Source organism: Denticeps clupeoides, chromosome 20, assembly GCF_900700375.1.
Source record: "Denticeps clupeoides chromosome 20, fDenClu1.1, whole genome shotgun sequence".
NCBI classification, from domain to species: Eukaryota; Metazoa; Chordata; class Actinopteri; order Clupeiformes; family Denticipitidae; genus Denticeps; species Denticeps clupeoides.
Genome location: NC_041726.1, coordinates 17,280,122 through 17,302,099, shown reverse-complemented (window position 1 = coordinate 17,302,099; position 21,978 = coordinate 17,280,122). Strand labels below are relative to the sequence as shown.

The 21,978-nt window shown below is 42.1% G+C and overlaps 1 protein-coding gene across 6 annotated transcripts in view; it reads right to left on the bottom strand.

Annotated features, from left to right (window-relative positions):
• The window catches only part of dlgap3 (discs, large (Drosophila) homolog-associated protein 3), a 152,969-nt gene that overhangs the window by 23,486 nt on the left and 107,505 nt on the right, over window positions 1-21,978 (bottom strand). The window lies entirely within an intron of this gene.

The following is a 21,978-nucleotide window of genomic DNA, read 5'->3' as shown; positions in this document are numbered from 1 at the left end:
GTACCTGAGCAGCGAGGCACCTGGCTGAGTGAATGGCACCGCTCGCAGATTCACGTTTCTAACCACTTCTCCCCATTAAACCAAACTCCTTTTCAAGAGGAACACGCTCCAATAATTGGTAAATCTATTTTAGGAAATGTGAAAATAGTATCTCCAACTACCACAGTCAACTGCATTCCTGGAGCTAGAGCTACCGACATCAAATCAAACTTAAACGTGCTGGCAAAAACACAAACATAGGTTTTCAAAAATTATAATTCACGTCCGCACAAATATCATTTGAATGTGAGCTTGCTAAAAAGATGTCAGCAATCTGCTCTGCTCCCATCCTAAGACGACGTGGCAATGAAATGTATAGTTGACTTTCATCGCTGAAAAGCTGGATGACTGAATGGTGACCACAAAATAATATTGGCTTTGTAAATAATTCACATTTTTTTGAGGGGAGGCCTGGACTAATTAGGAGAGATGGCTTCTATCCCAACTGGGAGGGTGCTTCTCTAATTTTTAGTTATTTCACCTATAGTCTTTCTAGTCCAAATTGGCACCCAAGTGTGCAGTCCAGGCAGTAGGCAGAGCGGCTTATCCAACTGCCTGCTGGTTACCTATTAAGTCCACCCAGAGACCCAAAGGTGGAGGTCCCCGCACTAGAAAACCAGTATTAATGAAACCTAATTGTGCAGTTTGTCACGACAAAGTTAAGATGAATTCACCGAATTTTAAAGAATCTTTCAGCAGTGGCTCTGTAAATCCATTAGTTTCATTGGGAAACTAACGGACGATACAGTGCAGAAAACGATCGCCAGAACGTTTCCCAATCAGAAGGTGGATAAAACCATGCGCGACACTCTGAAATCTCGCACCGCAACCTATAATGCGGGGCTTGCTTCTGGGGACATGGAACCATACAAGGCTGTGTCATACAATGTCAGGAAAGCGGTGAAGGAGGAGAAGCAGTGCTATGGGAAAAAACTGTCATAATTTGAACAGAGTGACTAGGAGCCTGCGGCAGGGACTAAGAACTATCACAGATTATAAAGCACCAACATCCGGTATGACCAACACGGACGTGTCTCTGGCAGACAAGCTGAATACATTCTATGCTCGCTTCAAGGCTGCAGGTAAAGACGCTTGCAATGCTATGGCTAGCAGCTCCAACAGTTGCAGACAGGAGGACACTGCCAGCACCGAGAATGTGTTCATCATGACAGAGCATGACGTGAGGAGAGCCTTCAGGAGAGTGAACACCAGGAAAGCAGCAGGACCGGACGGCATCTCGGGGAGAATCCTCAGAGCATGCACAGACCAGTTAGCACCTGTGTTCACAGAGATATTCAATCTCTCTCTATCTCAGTCGGTGATCCTCACGTGCTTCAAGTAGTCCATCAATGTTCCGGTCCCAGAGACAGCCCATCCTGCCTCCCGCAACGACGCCCTGTAGCCCTCACCTCAGTAGTGATGAAGATCTTTGAACGGCTGGTCAGAGACTTCATCATTACTTCATTACCGGACACACTCGACCCACTACAGTTTGCCTACCATCCCAATCGATGTACAGACTGGAGTCCCCCAGGGCTGTGTTATGAGCCCCCTGCTGTACTCTCTGTACACCCATGACTGTGCAGCCACTACAAAATCAACCACCATCATTTAGTTTGCTGACGACACTGTTGTGGTGGGCCTGATCTCGGACAACGACGAGACGGCCTACCTGGAGGAGGTTGGAAATGTGGAGAATTGGTGCCAGAGGAACTATCTCCACCTGAACGTCAGAAAGACAAAGGAGTTAATAGTGGACTTCAGTACCAAGCAGGAGAGGAACTACCAGACTCCTGTCATCAACAGGAGCCCAGTGGAAAGAGTGGACATCTCCTGTCACATCAACACTGTGGTGAAAAAGGCCCGGCAGTGTCCTTACCACCTCAGATGCCTGAGAGGCTTTAGACTGCCCTCCAAGGTGCTCAGGAAGTTCTACATCCTGAGCATCCTGACGGGAAACATCTCAACCTGTTTTGGGAACAGCACCACGCAGGACAGGCGAGCCCTACAGAGGGTTGTTTAATCAGCTGAACGCATCAACCGTACCAAGCTCCCTGACCTTGGTTATTGTCTGTGACGTCTTCCTGAGTGAATTTGCTGTTCATGTCCACCATTTGATGTTTATGTGTTTGGTGAAATTTTCCATCATGACCCAGTTATCATCCACATACCTGAACCAGTGGCTGGGTGTAATCCCTGGGAATGAGTTCAGGGCTCTGCTCTCTACTTCTTCCATTTACATTTACATTTAGATTTACATGTACATTTATGGCATTTGGCAGACGCCCTTATCCAGAACGTGCTTTCAAGTTACCATCGATGATGAGATTCCAGTTCACTAGGACCCCAACTATATATACAATCTTTTTATTCACTCTGTTGTAGATTCTGTACACAAGAAATTTACGAGTTAATCTAAATAAAGAGGAAGGTCTTGAGCTGTCGTTTGAAGGTGCTCAGTGACTGAGCTGTTCTGACCTCGAGGGGAAGTTCATTCCACTACCAAGGTGCCAAGACGGAGAAGAGTCTAGATGAATGATTTCCTTTTACCTTTAGCAATGGGGGGACCATGCGAGCAGTACTGGAGGCAGTAAACACAGCACATAGAGATTCCATGTAGAGATCGGCCACAATGTGGAACACAGATGAACCCATGGCACAGCCGTGTTTTTGTCTGTAAAAACAGTCATTGTACTTGAAAAGACTGTAGCGATGACAGTGGAAAAGGCAAGGAAGATCATCATAGATCATCACAGATCACTTTTGGACCCACTGTCCTCTGGCAGACAATGTAGAAGCCTGCAGACCAGGACCAGCCGACACAGGAACTGTCATGAACACCCATTTCTTCTTCAACATAGAGTAAATGTACATGTTATCTTCTGTGTGTAATATATGATATAATTACAGCAATTTCATGTACACGTGCTATTCACATTTTTTTGTGTTTGTTTTTTTTATCTTAGAGCCAGTTCTCTGCATATTTCTGTCCACCTGACTACACAATCCAAAATGCTAGAATACATTTGTGAATTCATTTTCAGACTCTGTCACGTGTATCCAAAATCTAGCACAACCCGATCACCAACAGAGGCACACAGAGGAATTCATTGGTCAGTATCTTTTCATGCTTACATGAGTGCAGACCCACCACAGGCCTCAGAGGTACTAAAACTAAAATCTCTGGTATTTAGATCAGCACCATTCTGTAAGTGCTGTGTTTACTGTTAATAAATGAATCAATATCCAAATCATATACATCAGGATAATGATACCAGCAAGATATCATATCTTCTGCTCTTTTCACAATCATGCTGACCTGATTTAATATTTGATTCCAAAACAGGTCAATCATTCCCCCTGAAGCATCCATGCAACCAGCTGATGCTTCTAGAGATCAGAGATGGCTGAGAGGAGCAGAGCTTGCACAGGGTTACCTATGGGTCACAGTGGAAGCAGTAACAACTGAACAAACAAAACCAAATATTTAAAAGAATAAGGATCAAACACTTATGAACTGTCATGCCAAGGTTACTTTAATCTTTTGCTTTTTTATTTTATTGAAGGAGTATTGTGTATAATTATATTTACCTGTATTATCTGCATCTTTGTCTGTATTATCTGCATCTTTGACAGGTTAGTATTTTAACCTGTCTGCAATTACGTACAATTGATTTAAAAAACAGAACTGGCTGCACAGCAAGACTAAGTGCACCCATATTTATATACAGTGCATTCGGTAAATATTCATAGTGCATCACTTTTTCCACGTTTTGATATTTTACAGCATTATTCCAAAATTGATTAAATTAATAAATAAAATAATTTCCCCTCAGATTTGTACACACAATACCCGTTGCACCACAGACTGTTCCCAGGAGTTGGTGGATGCTTTAGTCCAGGTCTGGAAGGAGAAACTATCCTTATCAGGTCAGGAGCATGCCCAGGCATTGTAGGGAGGTCATGTGGCACGTACAGGCACGTAGAGGCTGCACACACTACTGACTTGTTTTAAAGACATTACAGCAAAGTTGAATTACCCTATAGTGTGTTTTTCTATTTTAATGTTGAGTGTGACTCTAAATACAGACCTCCATAGGTTAATAAACCTGATTACCATCTATATTTTTTGTATAATTTTGTGGTCAGCACATTCAACTATGTAAAGTACAAAGAATATATATCACACATTGTTTTTATTCGCACTAATGCACACAATCAAAATCCACCCATATCATGCTATAAACAAACATTTCCATAATCATGATTAATGTCAATCATCCATGTTGACCTTCACCAGGAGGTGTGTGTGATCGATGGATTATGATGAACACATAAGACAGACCAGTATCTGAAATGTCAATCAATCTGTCTGCATTAAGGACCATACTGGCTCTTAAAAAAAAAACAGTATTTTGGCCAAGCTTGGTATTTAAGTGCTTTGACTGAATTCTTCAAAGCATGTTGCAATGCTCTAAGGCCAGAATTCCTGCAGTAAGATGCACTGAACTGGGCCACTTAGCACATCAGGAAAAATTAAAATGGAGAATGGGGTAATGGCAATCTTCATGTTGGTGCAGAAATGATGAATGGATAAGACAGAACATGACTACTCCATCTATTATTCAACTGCAATGCCTCAACCCTTCCCCCTGAGCTATACGCACATTTAACATTACAGGAGTGTGTGTGTGTGTGTGTGTGTGTGTGGTGTGCATAAACCTTGCCCTCTGAACATGAAATAATGATTGTCATTGTACAGAAGTCAACAGAAGATTATCCACTTCGCAAATGAGGGTTAAAAGCTGTTGTTGTTGCTTTTTTTTTCATCTCAGAATGTAGATGTATATGGTGTATATGGTGTATAGGTGTATATGGTGTTTTTAAAATTGTATATTGTGCCTTTCTTTTTAAATTGTATTTATACTCTGTATTCGTTACTGTTACTGTTTTTGTATTTAATGTTATTTTTATGGGTCAGAGAGTAACGTAATTTCAATTCTCTGCATGTCCTGTACATGTGGCAGAATAGACAATAAAGTTGACTTGACTTGAAAAAAGATGAAAGTGCTAGAAATTAATTGCATAAATGGCTCACAAACCAGGTTTTATTCAACCTAAACACAAATAAGGCTTGATGGCCCAAAATGAACTTTACATCTTCTCTCAAGAACACAGTGTAGTACAGATGAACAACATTGAAACACTGAGGAGTTTTTATAAATGGGTACCTAGACATCAGTGCTCAGACAGACAAGGATTTGGCACCACCTACATTGACGCAGCAGACATTCTTTCAGCATCTTTTCAAGTTCAGCCAAAAATATTACACATGCAAAATTTGTGTTTGGGCTGTGTGGTTTCATTAGCTAGAACATTTAAATGAATCTACTGTGGTTTTCCATTGCTCCCCTCAAGAGAGCAAATATATTTTTCATATTTTCATATTTTTTTGTGGACCTTGCAACACACTTTTGACAATCCTGCATGTTTATGGAAAATGAATGTGAGCTTAATGTTTTGTAATTGCACGAAATTTACAGAACTAACACACACACACACACACACACCCACACACACACACACACCACACAGACACAATACACCATTCAACCTTACATGATAATGCTGTTTCACTGACAATGGGATTCTTAACAACAATGCGCACGCGCACACACACACACACACACACACACACACACACTGCCAGTCAGATAATGAGACAAGCTATTGTAATAAGAGAAAAATTCTCATCACCTAAACAGGCCATACAGACACAGTGACAGAGATGCATTTTTTTTTTTTTATAAAAACTGCATAATGTTATCATCTCCTCCCATAACCCCACACACTGTTTAACTGACACTGGAACCAGACTACCATAAACTGCACACAAAAGCGGCCCAACAACATAATGATCTCTGTAATCCAACACTTTTCCTGTCTCATTTTACTACAATCCTGGCACAGTTCATCACTGCAATTATTACTGACACACAAAAGGACCATCAGGCCACACATTCTAAACAACAGCAGTGGAGAGGTAGATCATTAGGGGGATACTTGCAAAATGCAGGGTGCAGATTCAATACCCCCTTCCTAGTAGAGCATGAATGTATATTATTATGATGATACATAGTGATAAGAAAATTTGATTTTATGTGTTTATTGAGAACAACTATAAACAATTACTAGTAAAATAAAGTAGTATACTAGTAAAATCAAGTAAAATAACTCCAAAATACTGGAGTCAGATGTTTGCATACTTGGAGGCTTGTTAAGAAAATGAGTTTGGAGGTGTGGACCAGAACTACTTTGCTTGATAAAATCCACTCAAACTTTGCCCAGAGTTTGCACTACACAAGAAGAATACACCTAAAAAGATTTTTTAGAGGGTCTACAAAATAGAGAAATTCTAAATTTACATAAATCTGGAAAAGGGTTACAACTAATTTGTAATAATTTCAAAAGTCACAAGTCTACAAATGGACACACAATTTAAACCAATAGATTCAAGGGGGGTTTAACCAGTTTTTAATTCCAGGTTCACATACGTTTCCCCCTAGCTGTATGAGTTATGGGTGTTATCAATAAAGACATGAAATACAAGGATCAACATAGAATTTCTGTTAACTAAAATGGCTTGCAGCTTAGATAAACTGTGGTTTTATTTTCACAGATTTGTGCCTAAGACCTTTGCACAATACTGTACTTTATATACTCAGATGCATCATGCATCATGAGATTTTTTCCCACTAAAAAGCTGTTTTTCATATAATATTTTTATTAAAAACAAACAAAAAGAGGAAGTTTCCTTCTGCAAACACACACACCAAGCAACATGAATAAGTCACACACATGCAAGCATATAAGCACTTATGTCTACAGAGAGAGAGAGAGAGAGAGAGAGAAGGGTCAGTCATATGATGGCAGCACGATGAAAGATTTAAAGCCCTGTATAAAACTGCAATCTCCCAGCATCTAAAGGGCTCATCTAGAGAGCAGCTGTTCTGGACTATGTGTAATGCTCTGATCTTTAAGGAAATGACTGATGATTTTGTTGTTATGGATGATGAAATAATAGCCCTGCAGGTTTCTCTTTTTAAATGCTGAATAAAGAATGCTTTACAGAAGTACACACACACTTGTTATAATTTCCATAGGTAGGTAAAGATGAGGCTTGCGATACAGGGCTGATGAAGATGGTCATAGTGAGACCAGTTGAACCCTGGAAACCTGATCTGAGGGTCTGATGAAGTTGGAACCCACATATAATTGTGAAAGTGAAAGTGAAGTGTGATACACAGCAGCACAGCACACGGTGCACAGTGAAATTTGTCCTCTGCATTTAACCCATCATCCTGAGTGAGCAGTGTGCAGCCATGACAGGCGCCCGGGGAGCAGTGTGTGGGGACGGTGGTTTGCTCAGTGGCACCTTGGAGGATCGCAACCTTCTGATTATGGGGCCGCTTCCTTAACGGCTAGGCCACCACTGCCCCTGTGATGATTGTGATTAATGAACTGGAGACAGTCATCAACCAACCAGCCTCAATGCTGCAAACAGCATCTCCATTAACCAAGATAAATGGCAGATTATACAAGCAAAACAAACAAAGAGAGGTAGAGGGAGCTGTGTTTGCCTCGCTGTCTCTTTCACACACACACACACACACACACACACGCACGCACGCACACACACACACACACACACGCACACACACACACACACACACACACACACACACACACACACACACATGTTTCACCATTTTTTTCTCTTACTCTCTTTGTCTCTCTATTGGCTGCCCATGAAAAAGACGCAGATGAGTGATTCACCACTCATTCCACAGACAGAAAATCTAAGTAAGATAGAGAAGAGCCACACACACACGCACTCTTAAACACTACTTCTACCAGAGCTGTACAGTACATAATAATGGGAAATAATACAATTATTGAGTAGAATTAGACTGTGATAAATCATAACTAAATCATCCTAACTAAATATTTAAAAAATATATCAACTACGTTAACAGTATTATCAAAAAATTCATAGGATACTATAATCAGTATTTTGTATGTTGATTGAATAAGGAAAATGTATGATTTGAATGGATTAGAAACTACAAATATAAAAATATAGGCATCACTGAGGGCTTTGCATTAGCTACAACAAATGTTGGATAGATGTTACTTGTCTTTAGATTTAATAAAAAGAGAATATTATATGTTATTTTATTATTAGACTGTGGCTTGGACTAAATATTTCCTTCTGATTGACACATTCATGCTATATATTTTTTTAAATAATAGGAAGATTGTGATGCTCAGGTGCCACTTGGCTTACCCATCTGGCTCCAGTTGACCTGATTGTTGGGTTCATGGTCCTACTCATTAGGCTTGAGTGAGCAGGACCCTTTATAAATTTACATTTACAGCATTTATCATATTATATATAAATGTGCCTGGGTGTACATATGAGTCCTGCATTGTTGACACAGTGTGATTAAACTGTGTGCATATTTTAAGTGTGCTCTTTGTAATTGTAATAACACAACAAATAAACACAACACAATGTATATTACCATCAAGATTAATTTAGTAACTTCATGTCATAACACTGAGGTACTCGCTGCTTCAGCTCCATTATTCATTCCATAGTTTCACAAACTTACACGTCTTTCTGGTCCTGTGGCATAAATGTCTCTATCAATGATGGTTATCAGCTTAGCATATTTTTCTCAATCACAATTAAAATGGCAGAAATGACCATATCTTGTGTGTATTTACATTACTTTTAAATTGGCTGCCAAGCATCCCAAGTCTCCCAGAAGTTCCCCATATTGACTGTTCCCCAAAATTGACTAAAATATTCAGTACTAGAGCAAGCAAACAAGAGCAGGCAGGCAAGACAGTACTGTGTACATAATGCACGCCAAAAACAGATAGAGAGAATATGTGTCATATGCTTGTTCATGTAGCTTGTGCTAGAAAAAGAGCATCCTGATTGGTGTACTTATCAAAATAAGACAGATTTCAGTGTGGCCAGGCTTTTATTGAACTTATATTTAAGGACCGGAGTTATGATAGTTTTAGGACCTGAGTTATGATAACTTAAAAAACTGATAACTGTAATTGGTTCTGTGGAGCATCAGAGGGAGAGTGGCCTACAAAAATATATGTATATTAAAATATAAAACGCATTTCACCTCAGACTACAGGTTTTGCTAGTTTTTGCAGGTTGTGATGTCTGGGCTGCTGAGGCACTTGAATACAAAAGCAACTTACGCACTACCATGTGACGTGGTTCACTGCGTAAAGCTAAAAAAAAGAGAAATAGCTATAAATAGAGCTAAGGGGGCAGTGATATTTTTTTTGTTGCCAATCCTAGCTTTATTACATTTCAGGCCAAGTATGTAGTCAATATTCAAACTGTCCATTTTAAACCTGGAGTGTACATGGGTGCTGTACATTCAATAGTCCATTTCACTCCCTTCATTTACCAAAGCAGACACAGGTTTAAATCCCACTTACTACCATTCTGTCCCTGGCTGAGCAAGACACTTAACCCTAAGTTGCTCCAGGGGGACTGTCCCTGTAACTACTGATTGTAAGTCGCTCTGGATAAGGGCATCAGATAAATGCTGTAAATGTAAATGTAAATATTTTGCAGCTTGATTTAAAGTAAAAGCCTTGCATATGAAATGGCTGTTACAGCACCTGATTTATTTATAAACAAAGTACCTGGGCAGTGGTTGGCTTAGCAGGTAAGGAAATGGACCCATAAGGAAGGTTGGAAGGTGCCACTGAACAACACACTGCTGATGCCCTTATCCCTATTTGCCTTTCATGGCTGCCCTAACAATACAATAAATAACAGAGAATCTCCTGATAAATCTTTTATATATTGGTATATAGCTCTAGGATCTATGAAAAGTATTGCAAATTTCATGTGAATATAGGTAACCAGAGTGCTAAGGTGAACTTGTGACTGATGTTCTCAATATATGCACATATTTAATTATAACACATATTAGTACACACACAAACAGTGAGCTGTCAGTGTGTAGCTAGGTTACAGCATACTAGGCTGTGGGATGTACAACACAGGTGATTGCTATGTATATATGTAATGATGTCACACCAGCTTCACAGAATGGATGGAGGGTCACTTACCCCTTCAAGAGATAAAATTCTAGACCTTGACTGCCCCTGAGGATTATGGGTATCCACTGGCCTTTCAAATGAGTTCAGCAGCTAAACTGCTGTCAAATGAGGGTGTTGACACTGAGACAAGCATGTGTGTGTGTGTGTGTGTGTTTGCATGCATGCATGCTCTTGTTAGAGCTGCTTTGATGTCAGCTGCTCTGCAGGGTTTAGAAAGTGTTGGGTAAGAAACACACTGTTCTCTTCTGAGCTGCGGCAGCTTTCATTTCTGCCGTTTCTCTGATTCCCCATGTGCCCTGCAGCAGTGGTGGGTATTAAAGAGGCAGGGTGTCGAACTGAGTCCGCTGTGGTGCTCAAAATGACCCGCAGCTGGCCCAATTACACAGACGGCAGTTACAGCGCATAATGGGGGATTATTGCATTAAAATAATGGCATAACAAATGACTCTTTCTGACAGGTTATGAGTTTCTTATGTAGCTCATCCAAATCAAAACAAATGCCAATGTATAGCTAATTATTTAGTTTATAACCACACAACCAGATGACCATCTCAATGCTTATTATTCCTTGAGTGATTTATTATTATTATTCTTAAAATAAAAATGTAACTTATTTTGTGTGTGGCACACGTTAAATTAGCCAGTTTATCAATCAATAAATCTTTATTTTTATGCCACTTTATACAATGTACATTGTCACAAAGGGCCTTAAAAAAATAGAACTATATAATTTTTTTCATTAGAGATGTTAGAGATGTCGGACTAATTATGAACAATTGCAATTGAATAGAATAGAAGGAACAGATGACCTGAGATATCTGTGGACTGTGGGTTCCTAAGGGTACCCGTGCAAACACTTCTCTTGACGCATGGTTCCAGTACTGCTCTCCTCTGCCTGTTGCCATAGAAACCGCATCAGGACCACAATAAACTCTGAGCGTTGAGAGAAACTGGGCATAGTCTGTTGAACAAGGGATTTAAAAGAAGCCCACAAAACTCCCAAATCACCCCAAAAAGATGAGTGTGAGTAACACTCATATTGCACGATGTCACACACTGACAGATGTGTCAGTGTGTGTCTCCTGGGGGTAGGACCTCCAGCTGGTGAAGGCAGAAGGGATCTGGAAAAATTGACCCCCTTTACAATTACATTTGGATGGTGAGAGCCTACAAAGCCCCTGAAGATCTGTTAAAACTATTTAAACCCCATGTAGCTCTCTCAGTATGTACACATTAGATCTGAGATAATAAATTTCTTGCGAAATTAATTGGGTCAGATTAGGTTCAATTCTGGGAGTGAGTTGGCCATGACTACAGATTACATACATGAAAAAAAAAAGAATGATCATCTCCAATAGCCATTATGTCACGTCCATGCGGGCATGACGAGGCGGGTGCACAGAGAGCAGGACGAAGAGTGACGAGGAATGAAGGACGCTATCACCTGACATCACGAAACAGGGGTTTAATGGTGAATCACAGGACAGGGGAAGACGTCCGAGACGTTGACACTGGTGAACACGGAACATAACGTTAAAGACCTGACGGCGAACAGAAATGAACAGGGCAGCTTTATACAATTGACACAGGTTAGGGAACATTTCACATGACAACAATGAAACTCCGGTGCGGATCCCGGACCGGAGTAACCCCTTATCGGACCGGATCGAGACACATTAGAGCAGCAAAGAGTGCAACATAACGTGCAAGGAAATCCAACCCTCCTTCCAATGATCAGGTGCTGTGTCTAATCACGGAAGACGTGAGGAAAACTCTTTGCAGAGATTGCTGGACCAGACAACATCCTTGGAAGAGTGCTTAGAGAATGTGCTGACCAGCTGGCAGATGTTCTCACAGACATCTTCAACATCTCACTGAGCAACGCCATTGTTCCAACGTGTCTCAAAGCATCTGACCCTCACCCACCTGGACAATGAGGGCACATATGCACGAATGCTGTTCATAGACTTCAGTTCAGCATTCAAAACCATCATTCCTCAGCACCTGGTCCAGAAGCTGAGCCTGCTGGGCCTGAACACCTCGCTCTGCAACAGGATCTTGAGAGACCTCAGTCTGTCCGGATCAGGAACAGCATCTCCAGCACCACCACAATGAGCACTGGAGCTCCTCAGTGCTGTGTGCTCAGTCCAATGCTGTTCACCCTGCTGACCCACATCATCAAGTTTGCCGATGACACAACCGGAGTGGGTTGACGGACTGGTTTAAGGTTAACAATCTATTTCGGAATGTGGACAAAACCAGGGAGATGATTGTTGACTTCATAAGACAATGGAGGGACCACTCTCCACTGAACATCGATGGATCTTGTGTGGAGAACTGTCAAGAATACAAAATTCCTCTGTGTTCATCTAGAGGAGAACCTTTCCTGGAATTTCAACACCAGCTCAACAGCCAAGAAAGGCCATCAGCATCTCTATTTCCTGCAGAGGCTGAGGAAAGCCCATCCTCACCACCTTCTATGGAGGGACCAATGAGAGCATTCTGACCAGCTGCATCACTGTCTGGTTTGGAAACTGCACCACATCGGAATGCAAGACCCTAGTGAGGACAGCTGAGAAGATAATCGGAGCTGCTCTTCCCCCCATAATAGACATTTACCACACAACCTGCATCAGGAAAGCCACCAGCATTGTGAAGGACTCTACAAACCCCTCACATGCACTCTTCACCCTCCTACCATCTGGAAAAAGGTAAAAAAGCATTCGGGCCCTCACTACCAGACTGTGCAATAGCTTCTTTCCACAGGCGATCAGACACCTGAACACTGGTCTGACACACATTACCTCTGTTATATTGAGTAACATTATCTATCTGTAATATTATCTATCAATACACCATTCTATTTTGCGCAGAAGTATTTGCACTATTTTACACATTTATTATTCATTTCAGTAGTTTAGCACAATCTATCTCATTGTTGTCTACATGTTTTTGTTAATGTTAATCTTGCACTGCCAGTGTCCCCTGTTTGCACTTTATGTAGCCCAGTTTGTCTGTGTAGCATATGTGCACTTTATGTAACTTTGTTCAATTGTTCAATATGTTCCATGTAGCACCAGGTTCCGGAGAAACATTATTTTGTTTCACTATGTACTGTCTAACATGTATATAGATGAAATGACAATAAAGTCAACTTCAACTTAAATATATAATACAAGATTAGATTAGATTAGATTCAACTTTATTGTCATTACACATGTACAAGTACAGGGCAACGAAATGTAGTTTAGGTCTAACCAGAAGTGCAATAAGCAGCAAGTGCAGGATACAGTTCAAATAAGTTAAGTTATATATATATACATAAAGTGATATGTGCTATACATAAAGTGATATGTGCAGTACAAAGTGATATGTGCAGTACAAAGTGATATGTGCAGTACAAAGTGATATGTGCAGTGCAGTGATTATCAAGAGTGTATGGGGGGGGCAGAGGAGTTCAGCAAGGAAACAGCTCTGGGAAAAAAGCTGTTCCTAAGTCTGCTGGTTCTTGTCCGTGGTAGCCTGAACCGTCTGCCTGAAGGCAGGAGAGAGAACAGTTCGTGGGCCGGGTGGGAGGAGTCCTTAAGAATACTGCGAGCTCGACGCAGACAGTGCTTCCTCTGGATTTCCTCAATGGATGGAAGTGGAGTCCCTGTGATGCGCTGGGCAGTTTTCACCACCCGCTGCATCGCCTTACGCTCAGCAACAGTGCAGCTTCCATACCACACTGTGAGACAGCTGGTAAGGATGCTCTCTATTGTAGAGCGGTAAAAGTTCAACAGGATGGTAGTGGGTAGCTGGTTCTTTTTTAATGTTCTCAAGAAGAAGAGGCGCTGGTGAGCCTTCTTGACCAGGCTGGAGGTGTTAATGCTCCAGGACAGGTCCTCTGAGATGTGGGTCCCCAGGAACTTGAAGGATGTAACAGGCTGCACAGTCATCCCATTGATGTGGATGGGATCATGCGAGCCTCTTCTCTCCCTCCTGAAGTCCACAATGAGCTCCTTGGTCTTGGTGGTGTTTAAAAGAAGGTTATTTTCTGTGCACCAAGTGGCCAGATGCTGGACCTCCTCCCTGTAGGCAGTCTCATCGTTGTTGTCGATGAGACCTATCACCGTGGTGTCATCTGCAAACTTAATAACGGAGTTTGATCCATACATAGGTCGGCAGTCATGGGTGAAGAGGGAGTAGAGGAAGGGGCTCAGCACACAGCCCTGTGGTACACCAGTGTTGAGCGTGACAGTAGTGGAGCGGATGTGGCCTGACCTTACATGCTGTGGTCTGCTGGTCAGAAAGTCCATAATCCAGTTGCAAAGTGAGGTGTTGATGTCCAGGGCTCTAAGTTTAGAGATTAGCTTAGAGGGGATGACAGTGTTAAATGCTGAGCTGAAATCAACAAACAGCATCCGTGCATATGTGTTTTGCTTGTCCAGGTGTGTGAGTACAGAGTGCAGCGCTATGGAGACTGCATCCTCTGTGCTCCTATTGCTACGGTACGCAAACTGGTGTGGGTCCAGAGTTGGTGGGAGGAAGTCCCTCAGATGTGCCAGGACTAACCGCTCGAAGCACTTCATGATTATGGGTGTGAGTGCTACAGGGCGGTAGTCATTCAGGCATGTTGGGCTAGAATGTTTCGGCACTGGTACAATGGAGGTGGATTTGAGGCATGTTGGAACAGCTGCTTGGGCGAGAGACATGTTAAAAATGTCCGTGAATACGCCAGCGAGCTGCTCTGCACATGCTCTAAGAACGCGCCCCGGGATGCCGTCTGGTCCAGCAGCCCTGCGCGCGTTTATCCGACTCAGTGCAGTGCAAACATCTGAGGAGGTGAGTATGATGGGCGAGTGGTCGGTAGATGAGGGGATCTTGACAGCAGGTTGCTTGTTGTCTCTTTCAAAGCGAGCATAAAAGTTGTTGAGCTCATTCAGAAAGAGGACATTTGTGGTTGTGGGGGCTGAGTTGCTGGGTTTGTAGTCTGTAATGGCCTGAATGCCCTGCCACAAGTTGAAAGGAAAAAAGTATAGACTTGTCCCTTTCTCTTTTTGTAGTGTATGAACAATGCTGGTAATACTGTGAATCTTATCTGTTCTTCTAAGTCGTTTCCAAGTCCACCAGCTACAACACATTGGTAGCCCTAGCTTCAGCCGTATGCACAGAATGTCCAGAATAGCTGACTTGCTCCTCCAAGGTACTCAGAAGGTCTACTCCTGCACCATATAGCATCCTGATAGGAAACATCTCAACCTGGTTTGAGAACAGCACTATGCAGGACAGGCGAGCCCTATAGAGGGCGGTTCGATCAGCTGAACACACCGTCTGTACCAAGCTCCCTGACCTTCAATCAACCTACAGCATTACTTTTTTACTTTTAACTTTATACTTTGACTTCACTCATTTGCACACCTTCACCCTACATATTTTATGTTAAAGACATAAAAGTGTAATATTTGGTTATGTTTGCAATATTTGCATATTGGTTCATTGTATACTTGCAATACTGTGGTCAGTAGCAGTCGCTAAAGCAATTCACTGCACATCATACCATGTACCATCATATCATATCATACTATGTATGTGACAAATAAATAAAAAATAAACATTTGAATTTGAGAGAGACAGGCTGGAGTCATGTGCTGGATGCGTACTGGAAGTTGTGTTTGGCAGTGGGGAGCAGTGAGCATTGTGTGTTCATGAGGTGTGAAGTGGTTGAGCTGTTTGAGGTGGAACAACACCTGTTAAAGAAGTGATACAGTTCATTTGCCAGCCTCACATCCCACACTGGCAGAGAGTTCTGATTTTTGTATCCTGAGATGGTTCTAAGGCCTCTCCATACTTTGTCCACATTGTTGTGCTGAAATTGGATCTCAATCCCCTGCCTATAGCGGTCTTTTCCCTCCGTGATCAGTCCTTTCAGTTCCATTTGCATGCTTTTCAGCTTCTCCTTGTCTCCAGATTTGAAGGCCATCCTCTTCTGCTTGAGGACTGTTTTTATTTCTGAAGTTAATGTAGTCCATGATGCAAGTCTGTCGATGTCATCACAAATCACCTCCCACACAATAGTCTCAAAACCATCCGTAAGAACCTCCTTGCTCTCCTCCAACCATCTCTGTACTGCGCGGGTGACTATTGGCACCCTGCACACTAAGGGCTTGTATACAGTAACCAGGTGCACCAGGTTGTGATCTGATCTTCCCAGGGGAGGGGGCGGGGGTTATGAACAGTATGCCTCTTTGGTGTTGGCATACAGTAAGTCCAATGTTTTATTGTCTCTGGTGGGGCATGTCACATTCTGGGTGAAGGTGGGTAGAGTGGAGGTGCACACTAAAGGTTGCACAGTCACGCCACCGGACTTTGTTTTCTTCCTCAAGGGTTTCCAGCAACTCTAAAAGTGTTGGGTTAAACTGTTTTCCACTGTATTTCCGGGTGGGTGATAGGGAGTTGTTCTTGTTTTCTTAATTCCTGAGAGCAGGCAGAGGTCTTTGACTAGAGCAGGGGCTGTCTTGGTCACTATCCAGGCACTCAATTATGTCATAATGGACAAAGAAACTGTTCCATAAAATATTAGCTACCTGTTATGTTATGATCTGTTATGACTAGGATGTCTTTCGTTCCCGAACCATCAGGTTCTAAAAATAAATAGTCCACGCAGACTAGTTCAAGAGGTCTGCTGGTCCTAATGTAAGGACCTGTAAAATGCTACAGTGAGGAAGTCTCTAGTGATGTAGTGATAGACTACATTTCCCAGAATGCTCTGGGGCAACGGGGGCTTGATGCAAGCCAATCTGATGCCAGGGGACTGAGGGGATATAGACTGGAGAAGAAGCAAGGAAGAACTGTTTTACGCGGTGGAAGAGAAAACCAAAACAGACAATTCCTACAGCTCCCCTTTTCCAGACTAATTCCTAATTGGGATGTAACCAGCTGTTAGATCACTGAGGGGTCATGCAATCTTTGAACATTTTTTTTTTAAATATCCTGCAAGGCGAAAAAAGGATTTAAGCTTTTTGATATTATTTGGTCTGGGTCAAGTTGTGAGTGCAAAAAATCTTGTCAGGGTCCGTTTGTACTCTTTTCTGAGACAACATGTCCTAGATACTTCACAGACTTCCTAAAAAAACAAAATTTTTTTGTGATAGCTTGAGCACAAACCTTTTCAGCCTATTCAAAAAACTTCTCTTCATGCTGTTCAAGGGTCTCAGATCATTAAGGAACACAAGAACTTCCTTTAGGTTCAGGGAGCTCATGCACTTCTCCATAACTCTCTGGAACGTGCTTGGAAAGTGAAAGTGAAGGGGTTGTCATTGTGATAGCACATGTGCAGCACAGCATGACATGTGTCCTCTGCTTTTAACCCATCACCCTTGGTGAGTAGTAAGCCATGATGGCACACGGGGAGCAGTGTCTGGGGACACCCTTGGTGACACCCTTTGACATCAGTCTTGGCGAGCAGTAAGCAGCCATGACAGGCACCCGGGGAGCAGTGTGTGACTGTGCTTGGCTCAGTGGCACCTCAGTGGTACCATGGCGGATCGGAATTTGAACTGGCGACATTCTGATTACGGTGCCACTTCCTTAAACACTAGCCACCACTGCCCCAAGCATTGGTTACTCATTGAGGCATCCTATTAAATGTGCAAAATCCCATGTGTGATGAATGCTGTTTTAGTCTTGTCCTCCTCTTCCATTTCCATCTGGTAGAAGCTGTATTGCAAGTCCATCACAGAGAACCATCTGGATCCAGTGAGAGCTGTGAAAACCTCCTTAATGTTCAGCAGAGTGTATGCATCTTTGATGGTCTGTGCATTCAACTTACTATAATCAATGCAAAGTTGAATTTTGCCCCTCTTCATTTTCACTATTACAACTGGCAACACAAATGGGTAATCGACAAAGAAAGCAGATCCAGGTGAGCTGTTTATGTTCCTTACATAGCCATCTACCATTAGTGCCAATAAGAATATGGACACAGCAGAGGCAAGGGAATCAGGGACAATCAGGGCTAGTGTGGTGACCAACTGCGGCCTATCAATAAAGGTCTCGGCATATCAGTCTCTATTAAGCCATTGGAAAGAACTCATTTTCAAGGAGGTCATGTATGGGATGAATTGGATGAGAAACTAGGTTGGTGTCATGACATGACTGATATATTGTCATTACTTGTGAACCTAAGTCAATGAGGCATTCATGCTGTATTCCACCAATAACTACTGTAAGTAATGATGTAGTCCAATCATAAGCTTATCATAAGCTTAATAGTTCAAATGGAACAGTTGTTCTTTTTGCCAGTCCATTTCACTTTTACTAAGTGAATTACTGTTGTACTGACTCCAGTACATCCTTTTACTGGAGCATTACCAAGTTTAAAGGAGAATCTTGTTTCACGTTCCACTCATCCTGTATCATCTTCAGCTCTTTGTACTTTAACTTAACTGCAGTTTTGATTCTCACAGGTCCTGGCTATGCAGCCATCATCCCCACATCTAAAGCAGAACCGGGCGCTTGGTTGGGTTCCTTGGGCTCACATTGTGAACTTGGGTCTCAGCTTGAAGTGTATGTGCATTTTGGGTTGTCGATACTGCTGCTGTTTCCCATCTCAGTTCTTGTTTTTTGATTTCTTACTGTTAAGTTGCATTTGTAGCTGGTGCTCAAAACATGGCCGACTGTGCCATCGAATTATGGACTTTCACAGCAGACAGCCAATGGACTGATGCTATGCTTCCTTTCACCTTCTACCAAGGTCTTTGTGAAAATATCAAAGATGAGATGTTGAACCAAGAGTGGGGCTCATCCCTTAACAGCGTGATCGCTCTTGCCACAACGCTCGACCGGCAACAGAACAGCACAAGAGATCCATGCCCGCAACCCATGCATGTTACCGATCCACAGCGGCAGCAGAGGGTGAAGAAGCCATTCAAACTTGGGCTGCAACCACTTCAAGCACCTTGTCGGGGCAGTGTAGGCATTGTAGGGGCAGTGGTGGCCTAGCGGTTAAGGAAGCAGCCTGTGAATCATAAGGTTGCCGGATGGAATCCCCATCTGCCAAGGTGCCACTGAGGTGCCACTGAGCAAAACCACCATCCCCCACACACTGCTCCCAGGGCGCCTGTCATGGCTGCCCACGGCTCACCAAGGGTGATGGGTTAAAAGCAGAGGAAACATTTTGTTGTGTCCTCCGTGTGCTGCACTGCAGTGTATCACAATGACAATCACTTCACTTCACATCATGACTCCCTCTCCTGGCATCCCAGCTGCCAACACACCCAAGAATTGATCCAATGTGTCTTCTGGTGGCCGGGTCTTGCTGGCGATGTCACCTCTTATCAGACCACTGTCCACAGTTTATCACTTTTGAAAACAACTCGGCACTTTTGGAAGCCGGGTGAATAAACTAAGAACTGTAGAAGTACCTGAGGTGTTATTGTGCTGGCCAACCCACCTCCTGGTCTAAGCATCTTCTCGCTAACCTGGCCCAGCACAACTCGTCTGCAACAGTGTTATCACTATTTGATTAATCTACTGGTCAAGCTTCAGTATGGTCCTGTCTCCTGGGAACCAGGATTAGGTGTTGAGGTTTCCACATGCCCTCGACCTGACAAGAACTATTCTAGTACACTTGTCTGGGCGTTTCCATGTTGGTAACTTTCCCTGCCACTGCTGACTAATGTTGCTGTTAGACATGGTACTGCAGATATATAAATTGATTCTATGTATCAGATTAAAAAAAAGAATCATTATGCATTTTAATAAGTAGGAATCTTAACGACAGCACTCTGCTCTTAATAATAATCTACTTTACATTCATTATTTGTGTATAATAATAATCAAAAATGCACTTGAAATGTTGTCATTATTGTGCAACTTACTCCTCTCATAGTGATTCGTTTCATTATAAACCTTCAGACAAATAGTAAGGTTTTCCATCTTCTAAAAACATGCACAATAGGGCTGTTGAATTTAATCTCACATTCAATACAATATGGATGATTGTGCATTAATTCAGTGCAGAACATAATTGATTAAATCATATTGATGCTGCTTGGTTATTTTTGCAGTGCACAATAATTTTTACATATTTTTAAAGACTTTCAAACAGACAGATCACTGTTGTGAGTCGGGAAATTCCAGGTCCATGACTTTTTATGAGTTAATTTTGACTTTTATCTCCAAACTGTGGCCTTCTCCTCACAAATAAAGACTGTCAGCAGGTGGCCATAAAGGCAAGAAATGGCTTGAAGTGCCTAAAAGTCTTGTGGGGGTGGACAAAGCAGAAACATCATAAGACAATCTGATTGGTCTGTGGCAACCTTTTCTTCTTCTTTCCCTTTGCCTCTCAAGGTCCAGGCTCCCTCTCTGGAGTTTCTTGTTCTTCTTTCCCTCTCAATCTCTTTCTTCAATTTAGGTTTTTCTGTAATATTGGTACCGCTTTACATACAATATTTAAATATGACTGCAATAGTAATCAACACGTGTTAATACATTTGAAGCGGTTAATTCCTGTAACTTCTATTGTGCCATGCCTCTATATAAGTAGTTACATCAGAGTTTAAATACATTGCTAATAATTAAGGGAGTCAGATTAACAAGGTCAATGCAAGGTCAGCCATATCAACTGTCTGCCCCCCCTGAACAGACAGACAGACATTACAATTACCCTCCAGTGGTTTTTACCCTCAATAATAAAATCCACTCTGGTTTTATTGGCCACATCACTGTAGAAGCAGCTGAATAAATGAAAACAGTTCTTCTGGTGCCTTGGACTTGAACCTGTGATTTTGTGGTCTTCTGGCTCATAGGCAAATGTCTTACCCACTAGGCCATTGCCACCCTAAGATGCATATGACAATATCCTTTTATCTGTGTGCAGGATGGAAGCCTGATACCATGGGAAGATACAGACTGCAAAATCTGTTAAGTCTAAATAAATGTGTGTGTGTATGTGTGTCACAGATCCTGCTGATTATTATTTTTTTTCTTGAGGCAGGGAAGTTAGACTTGGATGGCCTTCCACTCAAAAATAAACAGCCTTTAATTCAGATGTTTCATGAACATTTACCAGTATGTGTGTCCTTGTACCTGTTTTTCACTTGGAACAAGTCCAACCTGAGATCTTGATGTGCCTTGAAGGCTGCAGAAATAATTGGTTCTATGCTTCTACACTCCTGCTCTTAACTGCTTTTGCATGACCTTGACAAATGTATGCCACGATTTCAGACATTCTGTCTGTTTGATGTAGAAACGTCATCACACATGAATTAGCTCAGACTGAACATCACACAAAGAAACTACAGATGAATGTGCTGAAATATAGCTCGTGGTGTGACATCACTGTACAGTGTGGGTTTTTTATTATTTCCCATTGATTGAGTCCAATCCTCCCTCTGTTTGAACAGAATCTGTTGAACACCTATTTAAGCCAGGCTGATTACAATGCAGGAAGTCGGTCTGAGTCACAGCACCTTCTTCCTTATTCTGTCATTCACTCTACTGATAATGGATACAATATGGTGGGGCAAAGTTATGTATTCTTGTGATAAGAACAGCATTCTTTCCCTGAGTCTCTCAGCATGCTGTGGTGGGTTTCTGAACTGAGATGAAAGATGAAAGTGGTGTGGACAACCACAGAACCAAACCTTGGTGGTGAAAGAAATTCTGATGATGCACAATGGAGGAGAGGCAGGAAAATGGTCATGAGTACTTTTTCAGGCACTGCAGCATTTCCATGACAACAGCATGGCACGATTGTTTACAGGCGTGCAATCAGGCCAGAAGCTAAAG